The sequence below is a fragment of the Neofelis nebulosa genome, chromosome 4 (genome assembly GCF_028018385.1).
Source record: "Neofelis nebulosa isolate mNeoNeb1 chromosome 4, mNeoNeb1.pri, whole genome shotgun sequence".
NCBI lineage: Eukaryota > Metazoa > Chordata > Mammalia > Carnivora > Felidae > Neofelis > Neofelis nebulosa.
The window spans coordinates 3,219,556-3,236,547 of record NC_080785.1 but is presented as its reverse complement, the minus strand read 5'-3'; the positions used below and the strand labels follow the sequence as shown (position 1 = coordinate 3,236,547).

The 16,992-nt window shown below is 49.5% G+C and overlaps 1 long non-coding RNA gene across 6 annotated transcripts in view; it reads left to right on the top strand.

Annotated features, from left to right (window-relative positions):
* Positions 1-1,608: 1,608 nt before the first annotated feature.
* LOC131508688 (uncharacterized) overlaps positions 1,609-16,992 on the top strand; it is a 29,919-nt gene continuing 14,535 nt past the window's right edge. The window contains exons 1-3 of one of the 6 annotated variants that reach the window (XR_009260100.1): positions 1,609-1,787; positions 2,423-2,562; positions 13,318-13,520. This is a non-coding gene — a long non-coding RNA (uncharacterized LOC131508688). Of the gene's footprint in view, positions 1,788-1,813; positions 2,563-4,346; positions 4,421-4,531; positions 4,624-13,317; positions 13,521-16,992 lie in introns of those variants that run through there. The other 5 variants (XR_009260099.1, XR_009260102.1, XR_009260101.1 and 2 more) reach the window with 5 other exon arrangements.

Below are 16,992 nucleotides of genomic sequence, written 5' to 3'. Positions count from 1 at the left end.
GCTCTCTGTGACATTGGCTAGTAATGGTGCTTTTTTTGCCTGTGGTTTTCTATGGTTCCCGCGGAGAAAGGGGAAGACGCGGGGGGGGGGGGGGGGGGGGGGGGGGGGGGCTGCCGCTTTGTGCCACGTTGCGTCAGGGCCTCACCACGCCGGGCACCAGGTGGCCACTGATAGGTAGCCAGGAATGTGATGGCAAACCACTGCGTTTGGTGGCTTACCCACCCGATTACCCATCCCCCACACTCACTCATGGCCAGTCCGCCAGCTGCCAGGACAGCTGGACTGATGCAGTTCTGTCCTCCTAGAGCGGGAGCGATGCTTGTGCCCGGCGTCCCGGGAGCTGCTTCGCGGGGGTGGGAGGGCGGTTACAGGGGTTGGGGGGGGGGGGACCAGGCCGGGTGCGAGGGCCGGTCACCTGCCCCGCAGAAAGGACAGCTGCAGTGAGGAGAGGCCGTGAGGACCAACAGGTGGCGCTGGTGTGCAGAACACAAACGTGGAGTCCCTGAGCGGGCTACTGTCTCTGCTGCCGCTGTGTGTCCTGGGCCAAGTGTCCTAACCTCTCAGAGCCTAACTTTTCTCCCTGGTGGAACAGACACAAGCGCTCAGGGGGGGACAATGATGTGAGCTATGGATGGAAATTCCTAAAGTCGTGCTTGGCCGGCAGTCAATAAAGTGGAGCTAATATTGTTCGGAATGTCTAGAATTGGGTTTTTGGGGTTTTTTTATCTTTAACCAAAACAGTATGAAAAAGGCCTGACAATTCGCATTTGAACTGCATCCTGAAAAATATTTGGGGAACGGGTTTCCAGGCACTGGCAAGAACAGGAAACAGCTCGGTGCCCACGCACAGGCCACGTGAACTTTGGGGCTCCGGTCAATGCGCAACGTGACGGCCGCCTGAGGGTCCCCAGGGGCTCGGGTCCTGTGAAACGCGCGCTCGGTCAACGTGTGCGAGCCCCTCATCGTGCTGGTCTCTCTGCTTCCCGACAGGCGAGCACGGCCGGGTCACGTCCAGCCCGCAGGCCTCGGGGAGCGTCTCCCGCGGCAGGTGAGACCTGCGCACAGCCGCAGGCACCGAGGGGCAGGACCAGGGCCGCCTTCCCGGGAGCGGAGGGCAGGGCTCTCCCAGCCAGCCCCGCCCCCCCGCAGCTCGGCCCGCAGCTGAAGGGCCCTGCAGGCGATCCCCGCCCCCACCAATCGATCCCGCTCCTCCAGTCGACCCCCGTCCCCCGCCCCCCAGCCCAGCTTCCCCACCACCCCCCGCCAGCCTCGCCCCCAGTCGACTTCCGCGACCTCCAGTCCAGCCCCGCCCCCTCGCTCAGCCCCGCCCCCCCGTCAACCTCCACTCTTCCCCGCCCCCCCAGGCCAGTCCCCCTACCCCCTTACCCCCGCCAGCCCCGCCCCCCAGTCAACCTCCACTCTTCCCCGCCCCCCCCAGGCCAGTCCCCCTACCCCCTTACCCCCGCCCCCCCAGTCAACCTCCACTCTTCCCCGCCCCCCCCCCCCCCGCGGCCAGTCCCCCTACCCCCTTCCCCCGCCAGCCCCGCCCCACAGTCGACCTCCACTCTTCCCCGCCCCCCCCCCCCCCCCCCGGCCAGTCCCCCTACCCCCTTACCCCCGCCAGCCCCGCCCCCAGTCGACCCTCGCCCCCGCAGCAGCCCCCACCCCAGGCCCGCACCAGGCAGGGGGCAGGGCTCCTCCCCGCCGGCTCAGGTCGCGCGTGGACGCCGCCCGCAGAGGGCAGCAGAGGCACGGCGCTGGGCCGCCCGCCCAACGGCGACGCTCGGGTAAGTGGCACGCGGGGGGCCGGGGCCTGGCAGGCGGCGCGGCGGCCGCGGTGGCAGCCCGGGAGCCCCGGCGGGAGGTGACACAGCCCGCGCCCACCCCCCACCACCCCCCCTCCAGCGCAGGCGGCACTGGCCCAGCTCAGAAGGGCGGGCTGTCGGCGAGCAGGGGCAGCGGCAGCCGCGGAAGGGACAGGAGTCCGCACATCCGAGAGCTGCGGCCAGGGCGGCCAGGGCCTGAATGCAGCTCTGGGAACCGGTGCCGCCCGGCTCCTTCCAGCGGCCTCCTCGCGTCCGGAGCCCAAGCTGACGCCGTGGCCAGAAGCAGCCAGAGGCGGTGCTCGGGGCCCCCACCCGCCAGGGCAGGGGGCCCGGCGAGGCCTGGGAGGCAGACAGGCCGCCAGGTGCAGCAGGCCGGGCGGGGAGATGCCTCACTCCTCGAGGACTTGCTCGGGGACGGCGGGCAGGGGCTGAGACCCTGCGGCCCCGCGGTCACCGGTTGAGTCCCCTCATAGGCCTGCTTGGAGACACAGAATCCGGCGCTCGGGAGAATGCTCACGATCGCATAAGGGCACGCTGGCTCTCCCTGCCCGGGCTGCGTGTCCCTTGTTTTCAGGTGTGCCTTGACTCACTCCTAGACCCGGCTGGCGAATGCCCACGGTCCCGGAGAACCCTTGGGGGGTTTCTAGACGCGGATCCCAGCCTTGCTGGAGAGTCGATCCCCAGAACACCCGACCACCGCCCAACCTCCACCAATTAGCCATCTCGGAAACATCAGGTAATGTGGACTTCATGGAGACTGTCCCCCTATGAGGGCTTCTCTGCGAAGCCCTGAACTTGGGGCATTCGGAAGGACCCCTGCAGCCCTCACCCCAGGTCTGCTGGTTCCAAGTTCACTGATAGTTTGCATCTGTCCTTCCCTGCAGTTGGGCGCTGCCTTCCAGAACTAGCAGTGTGCCCACAGGTGCTCCGGGGAGTCTAACTGGGGCTGTTAATTGAGCATTTAACTCGCACCTGTAAGTGCGTCCATCTGTGCTGAGACTCTGTGACGTCATTGTTTGGGGCGTGGGTGCCGTGCACCGTCTCCTCCGTGCAGCCTGCTATTATTCCCAAGTATTATTCCCAAGAGGCGGCTTTGGTTTCCAGCGCTGCCACGATGAGCGGGTAAAATGAGCAATTTTGCATCCGTAGGAGGTATTTGGAGTTTAGCTATGAATTATGGAGTCTCGTACTCAGCTCTTAAGTTCTGCTGCGGTTCTATCCAAACCCAGAAAATAGCTTTGTTTCTTATTAATACAAGTAGAGACTTTTCAAAAATTCAAATGTTTTTCTGGGGAAATGTGTGCCTCTGTGTTGTGTGTGTGTGTGTGTCTGTGTGTGTAAAGATACAAGCATAATTAATTTGCTGTCATTCCTTCTTTAAATTCCATACAAAAAGTCGTCACTCTTTTTTTTTTTTAACGTTTATTTTTGGGAGAGAGATCTCGCACGTGCGGGGGAGGGACAGAGAGAGGGGGAGACACAGAATCCGAAGCAGGCTCCAGGCCCCGAGACACGGGGCTCAAACCCAGGAACTGCTGAGATCATGACCTGACACGAAGTCAGACCTTCACCAACTAAGCCACCCAGGTGCCCCCCCCCCAAATTGTCATTCTAAGGAAGAGAAGTTGTCAATGCAAAATGAACAAAGGCAGAGAAGGACAGATATTATGTGCTTTCACTCATACGTGGATCTTGAGAAACTTAACAGAAGACCATGGGGAAGGGGGAGGGGAAAAATAGTTACAAACAGAGAGGAAGGGAGGCAAACCACAAGAGACCCTTAAATACAGAGAACAAAGTGAGGGTGGATGGGGGTGGGGGAGAGGGGAAAATGGGTGACGGCCACTGAGGAGGCACTTGTTGGGATGAGCAGTGCGTGTTGTATGGAAGCCAATCTGACAATTCGCTATATTAAACAAAAAATAAAAAAAATTTTAAAGCGAGGGGCTGGCTTAGTCGGTTAAGCGTCCGACTTCAGCTCAGGTCATGATCTTGCAGTCTGTGGGTTCGAGCCCCACGTGGGGCTCTGTGCTGACAGCCCAGAGCCTGGAGCCTGCTTCGGATTCTGTGTCTCCCTCTCTCTCTGCCCCTTCCCTACTCTCTCTCACTCGCTTGAGCGCGCTCGCTCTCTCTCTCTCTCTCTCTCTCTCTCAAAAAAATATACATTTAAAAGAAAATTTGTTTGATTTTAAAGAGAAAGGAAAAGAGTCTTCCTCGAGCCCAAGTTAGGACAGCTGCCCAGGGTACCTGTCTTCACAAAAAGAGAGTCCTCTGGGGAAGGGTCATGTGGTACAGGGTTATACGTTTGTGTTTTTTCCTTTTCATGAAGAGTTACAAATCGTCATGACAAAGGACATTCCAAACAGTTACAGACTTTGTTTTATGTTTTTATTTTTTAATCTATTTTATATTTTTAGTGTGTGCAAGGCTGTATGAATTTAATCTTACGGGAACCAGGGAGATTTTTTTTTTTATGTCTGCAATGCTCCTTTTGGTTATTTATTTATTTTTTAACAAAGCAGATGTACAGTGTGTGCACGGGACAGAAATAAAGCCCACGCTCGGAGAGGTTTTGCTGAGTCGTTCTGACCTTGGTAAATGTTCAAGTCTAGCTTCCCTGGGAGCCCAGGAGCAGGACCCACAAACATCAAAAGTTGAAATTTTCCTTTATCATTTCCCCTTTTTGATCAGTAATCTTTCCTCAGAAAGCATTGACGATCAACCTTATGTTTTCCAGTCCCTCGTTGCCAGGGTGCCTGGATTGTCTGTCCAGGGCCCATCAAGTCCCTGTTGCTAGGTATGAACATAATGTATTTTTTCACTCCTAGTTCCTTGTTGGGGACTTACTGTAACAGAACCGGTGGGAAGCTTAAAAGTGATAACATGTTCTCTATAAAGTCCAACCGGTGAGCAAACAGTACGCGTGCTTGGCTTAGACTGTCTGTTTTTGCGTTTGGTAAAACATTTAAAACAATGACTCGTGGACAGAAAAAGAATTCTAGTAAGTACAACTTGAAGGAACCAATGTGATGTTGGAATCGACTTAGGAGAAAAAGCCAAAGAGTCTTGATTAAAAGGTGGGAAAATTCTTGATCATTCAAGAGGGAAGCTAGAGCGTGTTCCCACTGAGGAAACATACGCGTAACATACGTTCCATGGTGACTCTGGGGCAGAGACTTCAGAAATTCAGTCCCCCGTCAGGAGGTTATCTCAGGACCAGGAGAGGGGGCTGTGGGCGCACTCTGAGGGCTGGGATAACCTGGATGGGGTCTCTCCTTATCTCACATAAGGAAAGCAGGGCCTTGCTTGTTACCAGGCAGGAACCCAATGAGTCCAGGCTGCTGCAGGGACATCCAGCGGTTTTGTTGGTGGGGACTGGGAGACATAATAGCCAGTTACAGCCAGTTAGGGAGAAGCACTTCTCTCAAAAGCAGGCTTTCAGTTTTCTGGTAATTTCTACCTCATTAACCCTATGGGGCATGGAGTCAATTCCTCCCTGAGTTATGACTTTTCCTCAATCTTGAAGAATTGGGGGTGATGGTGCTTTGGTTACTTCCTTGTCTCCTCGGGTGAGGTAGGTGTTGGGTAAAGAGCAGTTTTGGTAAACCTTAGCTGTAACGTGCCTACACGCAGGGCTAAGCAGAAAGTTCTAACCTGTAGGTCACTGCAGCAAGGGAAACAGAAGCAACACGGTGTCAGACATGTGAAGACTTTTCCGGTTAGAATTTCCCATCGTGAGTCCTTCGTTGCATTTCTATGGAGCGTGAGCGGAGCTCTGTCTTCTGTTACTGCTTCAGCTGATTTAGGGTGTGGTCGGGGCTTTGAAACAGAAGGATTTGACCTACTTGTAACTTTTGGTCCCTTGTGCTAATTGAGGGGGCATCAGAGGTAGTTATATTTTTCTACATAGTTTGGCACTATGTGACGTTAATTTCATCCCCAAGTGTATTCCAAGCAATAGTAACGGTGTAGTCAGGGGTGGGAATCTCGAAAGCTGATCTGATCCCAGTGGGTATCCAAGAGAATGGATCAGTAAGCCAGTCTCTGCCACCTTAAAAAAGGAGGTGGGGGGCAGGGGCCTCTTGTACCCATGTGACTTGCTGCCTGATTATCTGGGTCCTTACTTCCCAGGAGTTCATCTAGGTGTCGCAAGTGGTGTTGGCTTTTGTACACACTCTGCCTTGTTCAGCAGGCAATAAGGTTAATTAATGAGAGGCATTTCTATGGAAACAAAAGGAAAACACAGGTAATGGTTGGAGCAAATTATAAACCCAGTGTCTGCCAGTGACATATCTGTATGACAGGCTTCAAGCATCCTCAGGCGGAGTGGGGGCAGGCAGCAGCAATCTGATGGATTTTTCTGGTTCGTAGTTCAGATGTCTCTGGTGATCCTGTGTGTGGTCCATAGAGCAACAGACACTAAGAGGGCCTCTACATGAGCCATTGTGGCCTTGAGTTTCCCGCACCTCCCCAGTCCATGAACATGGAATATCTTTCCATTTCTTTGTGCCATCTTCGATTTCTTTCATCAGTGTTTTGTGGATTTCAGAGAACAGGTCTTTCACCTCCTTGGTTAAGTGAATTCCTGGGTATTTTATTATTTTGGGTGCTATTGTAAATGGGATTGTTTTCTTAATTTCTCTTCTGCAGCTTCATTATTAGTGTGTAGAAATGCAATGGATTTCTGTGCATTGATTTTGTATCCTGTGACTTCGCTGAATTAATTTATCAGTTCTGGGGGCGCCTGGGTGGCTCAGTCGGTTAAGCGTCTGACTTCAGCTCAGGTCACGATCTCGCGGTCCGTGAGTTCGAGCCCCGCATCGGGCTCTGGGTTGATGGCTCAGAGCCTGGACCCTGCTTCCGATTCTGTGTCTCCCTCTCTCTCTGCCCCTCCCCCGTTCATGCTCTGTCTCTCTGTGTCTCAAAAATAAATAAACGTTAAAAAAAAATTAAAAAAAATTTTATCAGTTCTGGTAGGTTTTTGGTGGCGTCTTTTGTGTTTTCTACGTACGGTATCATGTCATCTGAAAATGGCGAAAATTTTGTTTCTTCCTTACCAATTTAGATGCCTTTTATTTCTTTTTCTTGTCTGATAGCTGTGGCTAGGACTTGCAGTACTGTGTTGAATACAAGTGGTGAGAGTGGACATCCTTGTCTTGTTCCTGACCTTAGAGGAGAGGCTCTTGGTTTTTCCCCATTGATTATGATATTGGCTGTGAGTTTTTCATACATGGCCTTCACTATGTTGAGGTATGTTCCCTCCAAACCTACTTCGTTGAGGGTTTTTATCTGGAATGGATGTTGTATTTTGTCAGATGATTTTTCCGCATCTGTTGAAATGATCACATGGCTTTTATCGTTTCTCTTATTGATGTGATGTACCATGTTGATTGATTTGTGAACACTGAACCACTCTTGTATCCTAGGACTAAATCCCACTTGATCGTGGTGAATGATTTTTTTAATGTATTGTTGGATTTGGTTTGCTAATATTTTGTTGATGATTTTTGTATCTGTATTCATCAGAGATGATTGGCCTGTAGTTCTCTTTTTTTGTGGTGTCTTTATCTGGTTTTGTATCAGGGTAATGCCGGCCTCATAGAATGAATTTGGAAGCTTTCCTTCCTCTTTTATTTTTTGGAATAGTTTGAAAAGAATAGCTATTAACTCCTATTTAAAAGTTACATAGAATTTGCCTGTGAAGCCATCTCATCCTGGGCTTTTGTTTGGTGGGAGTTTTTTTTTTTTTTATTACAAATTCAGTTTTATTGCTGTTAATCAGCCTGTTCAAATTTTCTATTTCTTCCTTGTTCAGTTTTTGGAGGAGGCTGTAAGTTTCTAAGAATTTATCCATTTCTGCTAGGTTGTACAATTTGTTGGCACTTAACTTTTCATAATATTCTCTTACACTCCTTTGTATTTCTGTGGTGTCGGTGGTTATTTCTCCTCTGTCACTTCTGATTTTGTTCATTTGAGCCCCTTGCCTCCCTGTCCCTCCCTCCTCCTCTCTCTGTTTTTGATGAATCTGGCTGAAAATTCATCAAATTTTGTGTTTTATCAAAGGACCAGCTCTTGGTTTCATGGACCAGTTCTATTGTTTTTGTATTTTGTTTTTGTTTTGTTTTTTTTAGTTTCTATTTTGATTATTTCTGCTCTAATATTTATTATTTCCTTCCTTCTACTGATTTAGGGTTTTGTTTGTTCTTTTTTTTCCATAGCTCCTTTAGGCATATGGCTAAGTTGGTTTTTTGAGATTTTTTTTTTCTTTCTGAGGTAGGCCTGTACTGCTATAAATTTCCCTCTTAGAACAGCTTTTGCTGCATGCCAAAGATTTTTGGACCATTGTGTTTAAATTTTCATTTGCATGTATTTTTTTATTTCATCTTTTATTTCTTGGTTGAACCATTTATTGCTTAGTAGATGCTATTTAACCTCCATGTATTTAGGGTCTTTCCAGATTTTTTTCTTGTGCTTGATTTCTACTTTCATAGTATTGTGGTCAGAAAAGATTCATGGTATGACTTTGGTCTTTTTAAATTTGTTGACAGTTGTTTTGTGACCTAATACATGGTCTATTCTGGAGAATGTTCCATGTGCGCTCGAAAATAATGTGTATTCTGCTGTTTTAGGATGGAATGTTCAGAATATATCTCTTAAGTCCATCTAGTCTAGTGTGTCATTTTAAGGCACTCTTTCCTTGTTGATTTTGTTTTTGGATGGTTGTTCCATTTATCTAAGTGGGATGTTAAACTTCCCTATTATTGTGTTACTATGGATTATTTCCTTTATGTTTGTTATTAGCTGCTTTATGTATTTGGGTGTTTCCATGTTAGGTGCATAAATATATACAATTGTTCTATCTTGTTAGGTTCTCTTCATGATTATGTAGTGTCCTTCTTTGTCTCTTATTGTGGTCTTGCTTTAAAGTCTGTTTTGTCCAATCTTTTGCCACCCCAGGTTTCTTTTCACTTCTGTTTTCATAATAAATACTTTTTCAATATGCATATGTCTTTAGGTCTCAAATGAGTCTCTTGTGGGTAACATAAAGATGGATCTTGCTTTTAATCCATTCTGTCACCCTGTGTCTTTTGATTGGAGGGTTTAGTCCATTTATATTCAAAGTAATCATTGACAGATATGTACTTATTACCATTTTGTTACTTGTTTTAGTAGTTATTTTTGTTCCTTCCTTGGTCTCTTCTTTCATGATGTGTTGGCTTTCTTTAGTGATATTCTTATATTCCTTTCTCTTTATTTTTTTGCATATCTATTACTGGTTTTTATTTGTGGTTATCATTCGGTTTGTATATAATATCTTATGCATATAGAATTCCATATTAATTTGATGGATGCTTCGGTTTAGACCCATTCTAGAAGCACTAAATGTTTACTCCTCACCCTCACCACATACACACATTTTAAGTATATGATGTCATACTTTACATTCTTTTATTTTGTGAGTCCTTGAGTAACTTTTGTAGATATACTTAATTTTGCTGCTTTTGTGTTTCCTACTCTTCTTACTCCTGCTTATGGTCTCTCATTTTCACTCAAAAGAGTCTTCTTTAACATTTCTTTTAAGGCTGGCTTAGTGGTGATGAATTCCTTTAACTTTTGTTTGTGTGGGAAACTCCTTCTCTTTCTATTCTGAATGATAACTTTGCTGGATACAGTATTCTTGGCTGGAAGTTTTTTTGTTTTTTTTGTTTTTTTGTTTTTTTCTTCCAGCACTTTGAATACATCATGCCACCCCTTCTGGCCTGCAAAGTTTCTGCTGAAAACTCAACTGATAGCCTTATGGGGTTTCCCTTGTAGGTAACCTTTTTTTTTGGTCTCATTCTGTTTTTAAAATTCTCTGTATCACTTCTTCTGCCATTTTAATTACTATGTTTCTTGGTGTGGACCTCCTTGGATTGATTTTTTTGTGGGCTATCGGTGCCTCCTAGATCTGGATTTCTCTTTCCTTCCCCAGATTCAGGAAGTTTTCAGCTATTATTGCTTTAAATAAATTTTCTGCCCCCTTCTTGCTCTTCTCCTTTTGGGATCCCTATAATGCAAATGTTATTATAGTTGATGGTGTCCCCGTGTTCCCTTAGTCTATTTTCATCTTTTGTTATTTTTTTTCTCTCTCCTGTTCAGCTTGATTGCTTTCCATTACTCTATCCTACAGGTTGCTGATCTATTCTTCTGCTTCCTCTAGTCTACTATTTATTCCCTCTAGTGTATTTTTAATTTTTTAAGTTCACTTATTGTATTCTTCATCTCTGATTAGATTAGTTCTTTTTTGTATTTTTTCTCTCTTTGCTGAGCATCTCACTGATGTCCTCCAGTCTTTTCTCAAGTATCTTTATGACCATTACTTTAAATTCTCTATCAGCCGTATTACTTATCTCCGTTTTGCTTAGGTCTCTTGCTGTGATTTTTGTCCCATTCTTTCATTTGGGACATATTCCTCTGTCTCATTTTATCTAACTCTCCGTGTCTGTTTCTGTGTGTTAGGACAGTCAGCTGTGTCTCTTGCTCTTGACAGCAATGGCCTTCTGAAGAAGCCCTGTAGCGCCCCGCAGTGCCGTGCACCCCGTTCACTGGAACCCGGTGCTTCAGGGGTGTCTCCTGTTATGTTGCACGTGCTCTGCTCTCGTGGCTGAGACTTTTTTTCCCTTAGTCCAGCCATCTGTAGTGGCTCTCTTTGCCTGTTGTGGGAAGAGTTTAGTCCCTGTGCTGTTAGTGGGCGAGTCTGGGGCCGCTTTAGGCTTGAGCTGAGTCAGACCAGGCATTCGTATCATGCGGTAGCATCGAACTGCAGGGTGCCTTCCCTGTGTTGTCCCCTGAGAAGGTTTCCTTGGTGGTGGGGGGGTGGGGTTTGGCTACAGTCAGAACAGCTCTCCGCCCCCAGTCCACTGCTGAGGCCATCGTCTGACTGGTGTGTGTGTGGTTATCTTTCCCTCTCCCTGCAGTGGGAGTCACTTTGGAGTAGTGCCGGCCCCTGTTGGGGCTGCTCGCACACTGCCAGGCTTGTGGTAACATTTTGGACAGGTTCTGGCCCAAGGGGTATTGGAGGGGGCAGGTCCACAGGAGGATGCGGAGCACTCGAGGTGCCAGCAAAGTGGCTGGTACTTAGGAAGAGATCTGCAGCAACCCAGGAAAACTCCCACTGAGGCAGGGATGGAGGGGTGGGTCCGAAGAAGTGTGTGGGGGCAGGGCACCCTGTTAGCCAGCCAGGTGGAGAGTGTTGGTGCTGCCCTGGTTCCCGCAGGTGTCTGTGTATCTAGGCTGGGGTGGGGGGCCACCTTCCCCCTCACATCCTATACAAGTGTACCTTTAAAATTCATCTATTCTGATCTTAGCCATCCTGACCACACATAAAATTCTTTCCAAAGATTCCCCCTTACAAACTTTCTACAACTTTTTTTTTTTTTCATTTAGACTTTGTTGTAAATTCTCCCTCTCTAAATCACCAGGCTCATTTCAGGATAAAATTACTTTCTTTTCTCTCAACAAAAACTTATTCTCATTCTTTATGCCTTTCTTACATATTTCCTACTTTGGCCACGCATAGAGTTGGCTGCTTTATCATTTCCAGCAGTATAATTACATTTAGCAGAATTTTTCTTTTCTTTTTACATTTAGCATATTTTCTTTTTTTACATTTAGCAGAATTTTAACTCTTGGCTACCATAGTGTCCAGTGAAAACTTAGTTACCAATTGTGAACTATTACACCAGAATTCTTTCGAGTGGGAAATTTATGAATATATTTTATGACTTCTAGACACGTGTGTTTTTCCATAGTGCGACTTTCAATAAAGTACAAAACATGTTTACCAGGAGACCCAAGTATCTTTAGATTCTCTGTAATAAGAAGGCAAAAGCAGATAAACCTAATGTTTAGTAATTAAGGTTTCAGTATTTTACCTTATTTGGAAAAAAGTTAGATATCCAGTGAATTCAACCCAATGTGTCATTCAATCTAGCAAGACTCCAGTGGTTTATGGTTTAAAGATCTTGGAAGCTTTTTAAAAGTTCACAAACATTTTCTATAAAACTGACTAGCTCTGGGGCACCTGGGTGCCTCAGTTGGTTAGGTGTCCGACTTCGGCTCAGGTCATGATCTCGCCGTCCATGAGTTCGAGCCCCGCATCAGGCTCTGTGCTGACAGCTCAGAGTCTGGAGCCTACTAGGGATTCTGTGTGTGTGTGTCTCTCTGCCCCTACCCTGCTCATGCTCTGTTTCTCTCTCTCTCAAAGCTAAACATTAAAAAAATTAAAAAAAAAAAACACAACTGGCTAGCTCTTAACAATTACCCATGAAACCTTGAGACCAAATCAGCCATCATTTTAAGTCATTTTTGCTGACAGATTACAAGAGTTTCAACGTGAATCTGATACATTCAGGTAGAGTAAAAGCTGATTGTGTGTATTATATTTGACGTCGATAGTTCCAAAAACATGTCTATTTTCATTAAATCAATGGTTCGGAACTAGCGTTAGTACCGAATGTGTTGCACATGTGTCCATCACGACATTAGTCAATTTGCTCCCTGCCGTCAACTTTAGCCGGGGCTCCTGGGGGGAAAGCTGAAATGAGCAGTTTGAGTCCAGGGGAGCCCTTGGGCCCCTTCATGCTGGTTTGGGACATGCTCCAGTTTGAACCTCATCAGGAGGTGGCCTGACAGCTTCCGGTCCTCGGAGGTGAGGGTAGGAGGGGCCGGTGGTGCCAGAGGTGCTGAGGGTGGTGTGGGGGCCGGCTGTGCGAGTGCCCCAGTGGTGGCTGTGCGGGAACAGGAAAGGGGACCGTAGAGGTGGGTGGGGTGCTGCCGGCCGGGCCAGAGGCCGATTCAAGGTTGGGACTAACATCTCTCCATTTCCATCTCCTGTCTCTCCCTCCTGCAAGACGGGCTTTCTCTCTGGTTGTTCTCAGCCGTCTGGAGGAGGCAGGACTGGAGGCAGTGGACGGGGCATCAGTTGTGGTGCTTCTGTTTGGGGAAGTGGATTTAGGATTTCCAGTGCCTGTTTTCCTCCTCCTCTTCCTCATCTTTCTGACTTTTGAGAAGGGCGTTGGGGGTCTTGGATTTGTGCCCATCCTTGTCTCTCTGGACCATCGGTTGACATGGGGCATCTTTATTACAGAGTCACCCCAAAAGCCTGAATGTAGGGAATTTCATCCCAGATCACATAAACTTGGAAAACATTTGGGTTAGTTTTTATCTGAGTTTTAGAAGCGATGGCCCCTAAACCAATTAAATAGAGCTCTCTTACAAATTAATTTTAGCAACACCATCTGGAAGTGGAGAAAAGATCTCCGTTATTACACATGGACATATAGACAAGATGCAAACAATACATAGCCTTTGTTTCACTAATATTTGTGGAGAAGACATTAAAGACCCGATTTCCGACTATCCCCCTTTTATCAAAACAAATCTAACTGCAAGATGGCATTATAATTTATGGGTCCATCAATTAGTTTTGGTTTTTTTTTCCATTTTCCAGTCAGAACACAGCCAATTTTGCCCAAAGATACCAAAAGCTGCAACAGCAAACAGAAGCCAAATGTAGCCCAGAGGACCTCCGTGAGCACTGATTGAACCAAACGGCTTCCTAGTTTCCGGTCGCTTTCTCTGTGTGCACGAGAAAACGACTTCAGACGTGTGGAAAGAACCCCATTTGGGCCATCCGAGACTTCGATCTTCCCAGTTAAGTCAGCATTGCAAATAGAGGTTCCCTACGTGTTGTGCACAGAGCCTGCCGGAGCTCCCGTGGGTGGTGGGTGGTTTTCCGGGAGCTTTCAGCTCTCGAAGCATGGTTCCCCATTCCTCTTGTCGTGGTTTTATTTTTCGAGTAAGGCTCGAAGGAGATCTAAAGGTGTTAAGTGTGGCGGGCCAGTCCGTGCTGCTCAGATCCCTTCCCGGGAGCTGGGATACACTCTCTTACGCGTCTCGGTTTCTCCCCGTGAGGTCTGAGACCATTGAGCACCGGATGATCAATCCTATGTGTGCGTCCCCAGACGAGCCAAGCATTAGTTACCTCATGAGGCGGGAAGTTCCTCCGGGACCGCCACGTGTCACGAATAGCCACAGACGCTTCCGCGAGGCTCTCGGTCACCCGAAGGCACCATTTGGCCCGAAGGAGCAAGTGTCCCTTCTCTTCCAAGCTGAGTGATTCAGTGTCTCATGTTTGTAGCCAGAAAGTTTACTCCAGCCTTCCGTTAATGTTAATAGCATCGATGATGATAATGCTCAACGAAAACAACCAACCCCTGTAGGTTATTCCCGCCCGGAGAACGTCACAGGCAGCCCTCAACAGCTTGAGTACGAGGGCTGTCGATTCAAATTGAGGGGGTTGGATAGCAGGAGTCACCGGTACACCCGTGAGAAGTCGGAGGGCACACAGGGCTCGTGCTGGGACGGAGCGCCGAGTTCCAGACGACCCCCAGCTGTGTTCAGGGGGGTTGCTCTGACACACTGCCGACTCCCCCAAGAAAGGTTGAGGCAGAACAAACCTGCCTTAAAATATTAAAGAGAGGGGCTCCTGGGTGGCTCAGCAGGTTGAGCATCTAATTCTTGATTTCAGCTCAGGTCACGATCTCACAGTTCATGGGTTCGAGCCCCACGTTGGGCTCTGCCCTGACGGTGTGGAGCCTGCTTGGGATGCTCTCTCTCTCCCTCTCCCTGCCCCTCCCCCCAAAAAATAAAGAGAAAGAAAAGGCATCTTATTCGAGCCCAAGTTGGGGCCGCCACCCAGGATACACAGTCTTCACAAAGGTTGCTCCGGGGAAGGAACATGGGCTGCAGGATTATATGTTTATTTACACAGAATTTACACGGAGTTACAGAGAGAATCCAGAGGGCATTCTGGAAAGCGACAGGCTTTATCTTATGTTTTTAGTGTGCATGAGACTGTATGACTTTAATCTTAGGGAAAGCATGGAGGTTTCTTTCTTTATGTCTGGAACGTTCCTTTTCGGTTATTATTGTTATTATTATTATTTAACAAAGCAGATGTACTGTGTGTGCACGGCAAAGAAATAGAGCCCACGCTTGGAGGTTTTGCTGAATCCTTTTGACCTTGGTAAATGTTCAAGGATGGCTTCCCTGGGAGCCTAGGAACAGGGCCCACGAACATTAAAAGTCGGAAATTTCCTTTATTTTATCAAAGTATCACACGTAATCCAAAACTGGAGTCCTCATCGTTCTGTTATCTAACGATCCCAGAGGATGACGATGGGGATGAACATACATCATTTCTGTATCAGGGAAAATCTGAAAATAGGCAAAAATTGAAACGAAAACCAAGTCATTCGCGTGCACTTGCAAAACAAAGCTTACGAGTGACAAATCATGGCTGAAAAAGAATCAGGACAACTGGGATCGTGAAGAAAAGTTCGGAGCACGTGCTATGCACTCCGCTCACAGCTGCGGCTCCTGGCGTCGGGGGCTGCGATGAAATCCCCTCTGAAAAATACAAAATGTTGCTCAGGAAAGTGTGTAGGAGAAAGTGTACAGAGAGTTCTAAACTAAAATCTTAACAGCGGTACATCCGTATCACCGTGAACTGCACCCCGTATCTCCGGGCGCACCTGTTAGGAAGCTGGTCGGTCGCTCAGAAACCTGCCGTGTTGCCCCTCTGGGGACGGAGGCCAGGCAGGGTACACGGCAGCACAAGGCACACGGTCGTGTTCATCGTGGGTTGGTGGGCAGTGCGGCTGATCACGGGGAGTTTAGGTCCAAATTCCTAGAGGGTCACGCTCCAGATGTAACCCAGGGGGTACACCCGCTGTCTCCTGACGGCACGGTGGCCGCCCAAAGCCAAGGTGCCATTTTTCACTGCCGTTCTCAAAGTGGATCCGTGAGTCTCCGTTAAAGAGGTTATAAAATGTCCAAGGGCACCCACACCCAGGGCCTCTGAAAATCCCGTCTTTGCGAGCATCTCACACATCAGGGCAGCTGCCCGCATTTTCTCCGAATTCTCCCTCCTGCTTGGCCAGCGCTGGCTCTTTCCGCTCAGCTCTGGCTGCGCCTTCTTGCCTCTGGGATGGGACCCGTTGGGGAGCTCGGGGCTCACGCCCCGGGGCTGCAGCCGAGCCCGGCGCACGGTGCACACTGCCGTGGGGGGGGGGGGGGGGCACCAGGTCCCTGAGGTGAGAAGCAGGGGGTGAAGGCCGCGTCTTCCCCTGCTTCCCCTCGCCACGTAAAACCAGACGCGCGCCGCATTCCGGGCCGAGGAGTCGACTCTGCCCCGGTGGCCATCGGTACTTCTGCTCGGTGTCAGGGTCGGCAGCGCTCTGCCCGTCACATCAGCCTACGCAGGTGCAGCGTTAACAGGACGCAGTTTCCGTTACGTCGGGTTGCCGGTGGTAAAAGTAACCTCCTAGGCGCCGGGAAGGGCGGCCCCGTCCGGTGCACTGAGTCCCTCTGCTCCCGTAGGTGCTGCAGTCCTCAGGGAAGGGCGTGGCCTTCTCTGTCCTTGTCCGGGACCAGCGGGTAGAGTCCCGTCTCTCGGGCTGACAGCAGAAGGGAGTCCCTGAGCCCAGCACGGACGGGCTGCGGCGGGACGCCAGCCCCAGGAGGACAAGTGCTGCGGCGGGAGCCGTCCCTGTGTGCAGCCGGGGAAGCCACGTCGCCCCCGTCCGCGCCGTGAGGGGTGGATGTGCGCTGGGCATGACTCCCCTGCAGGCGGCGGGTCGGGGCCGATCTCGCGTGGCTTGGGCTGTGCGTGTTCCTGAGCGGACATCACCTCGCCTCCCCGCTGGAGCCGCGTCATCCGGCGCTCGCTTAAAGCTAACGTTCCCTCGGGAGGGGATTGCTCTTGCTTCTCAGCCGAGAAAATACCATCTCTACTCCCTGGCCTCCAGACCCCACGTCCTCCCTTCCTGGGGTCAGTGGACCTAACTGTGTGGATGGTTTTCCAGTCGTAAACCCCGGGCACCCTGCCCCTGCCCCGTGCCAGGCAGGGCTTCCGTTCCCGATCTGGTGAACAGAAGGGGAAGCCAGGCTTCTGGGTGCGGTCCCTGCTCCGCCTGCCCAGCCCGCGGTTCCCCAGCACCGAAGAAAGACCTCCAGGGCCACCCTGGCCAAAATGCCACGGACGGCGTAACTTAGCAGCTCGGGAGCTTTGAGTCCTGAACCCAAAACCCTGCGTGGCTCAGGGGGCAGAAGGGCTCAGCCT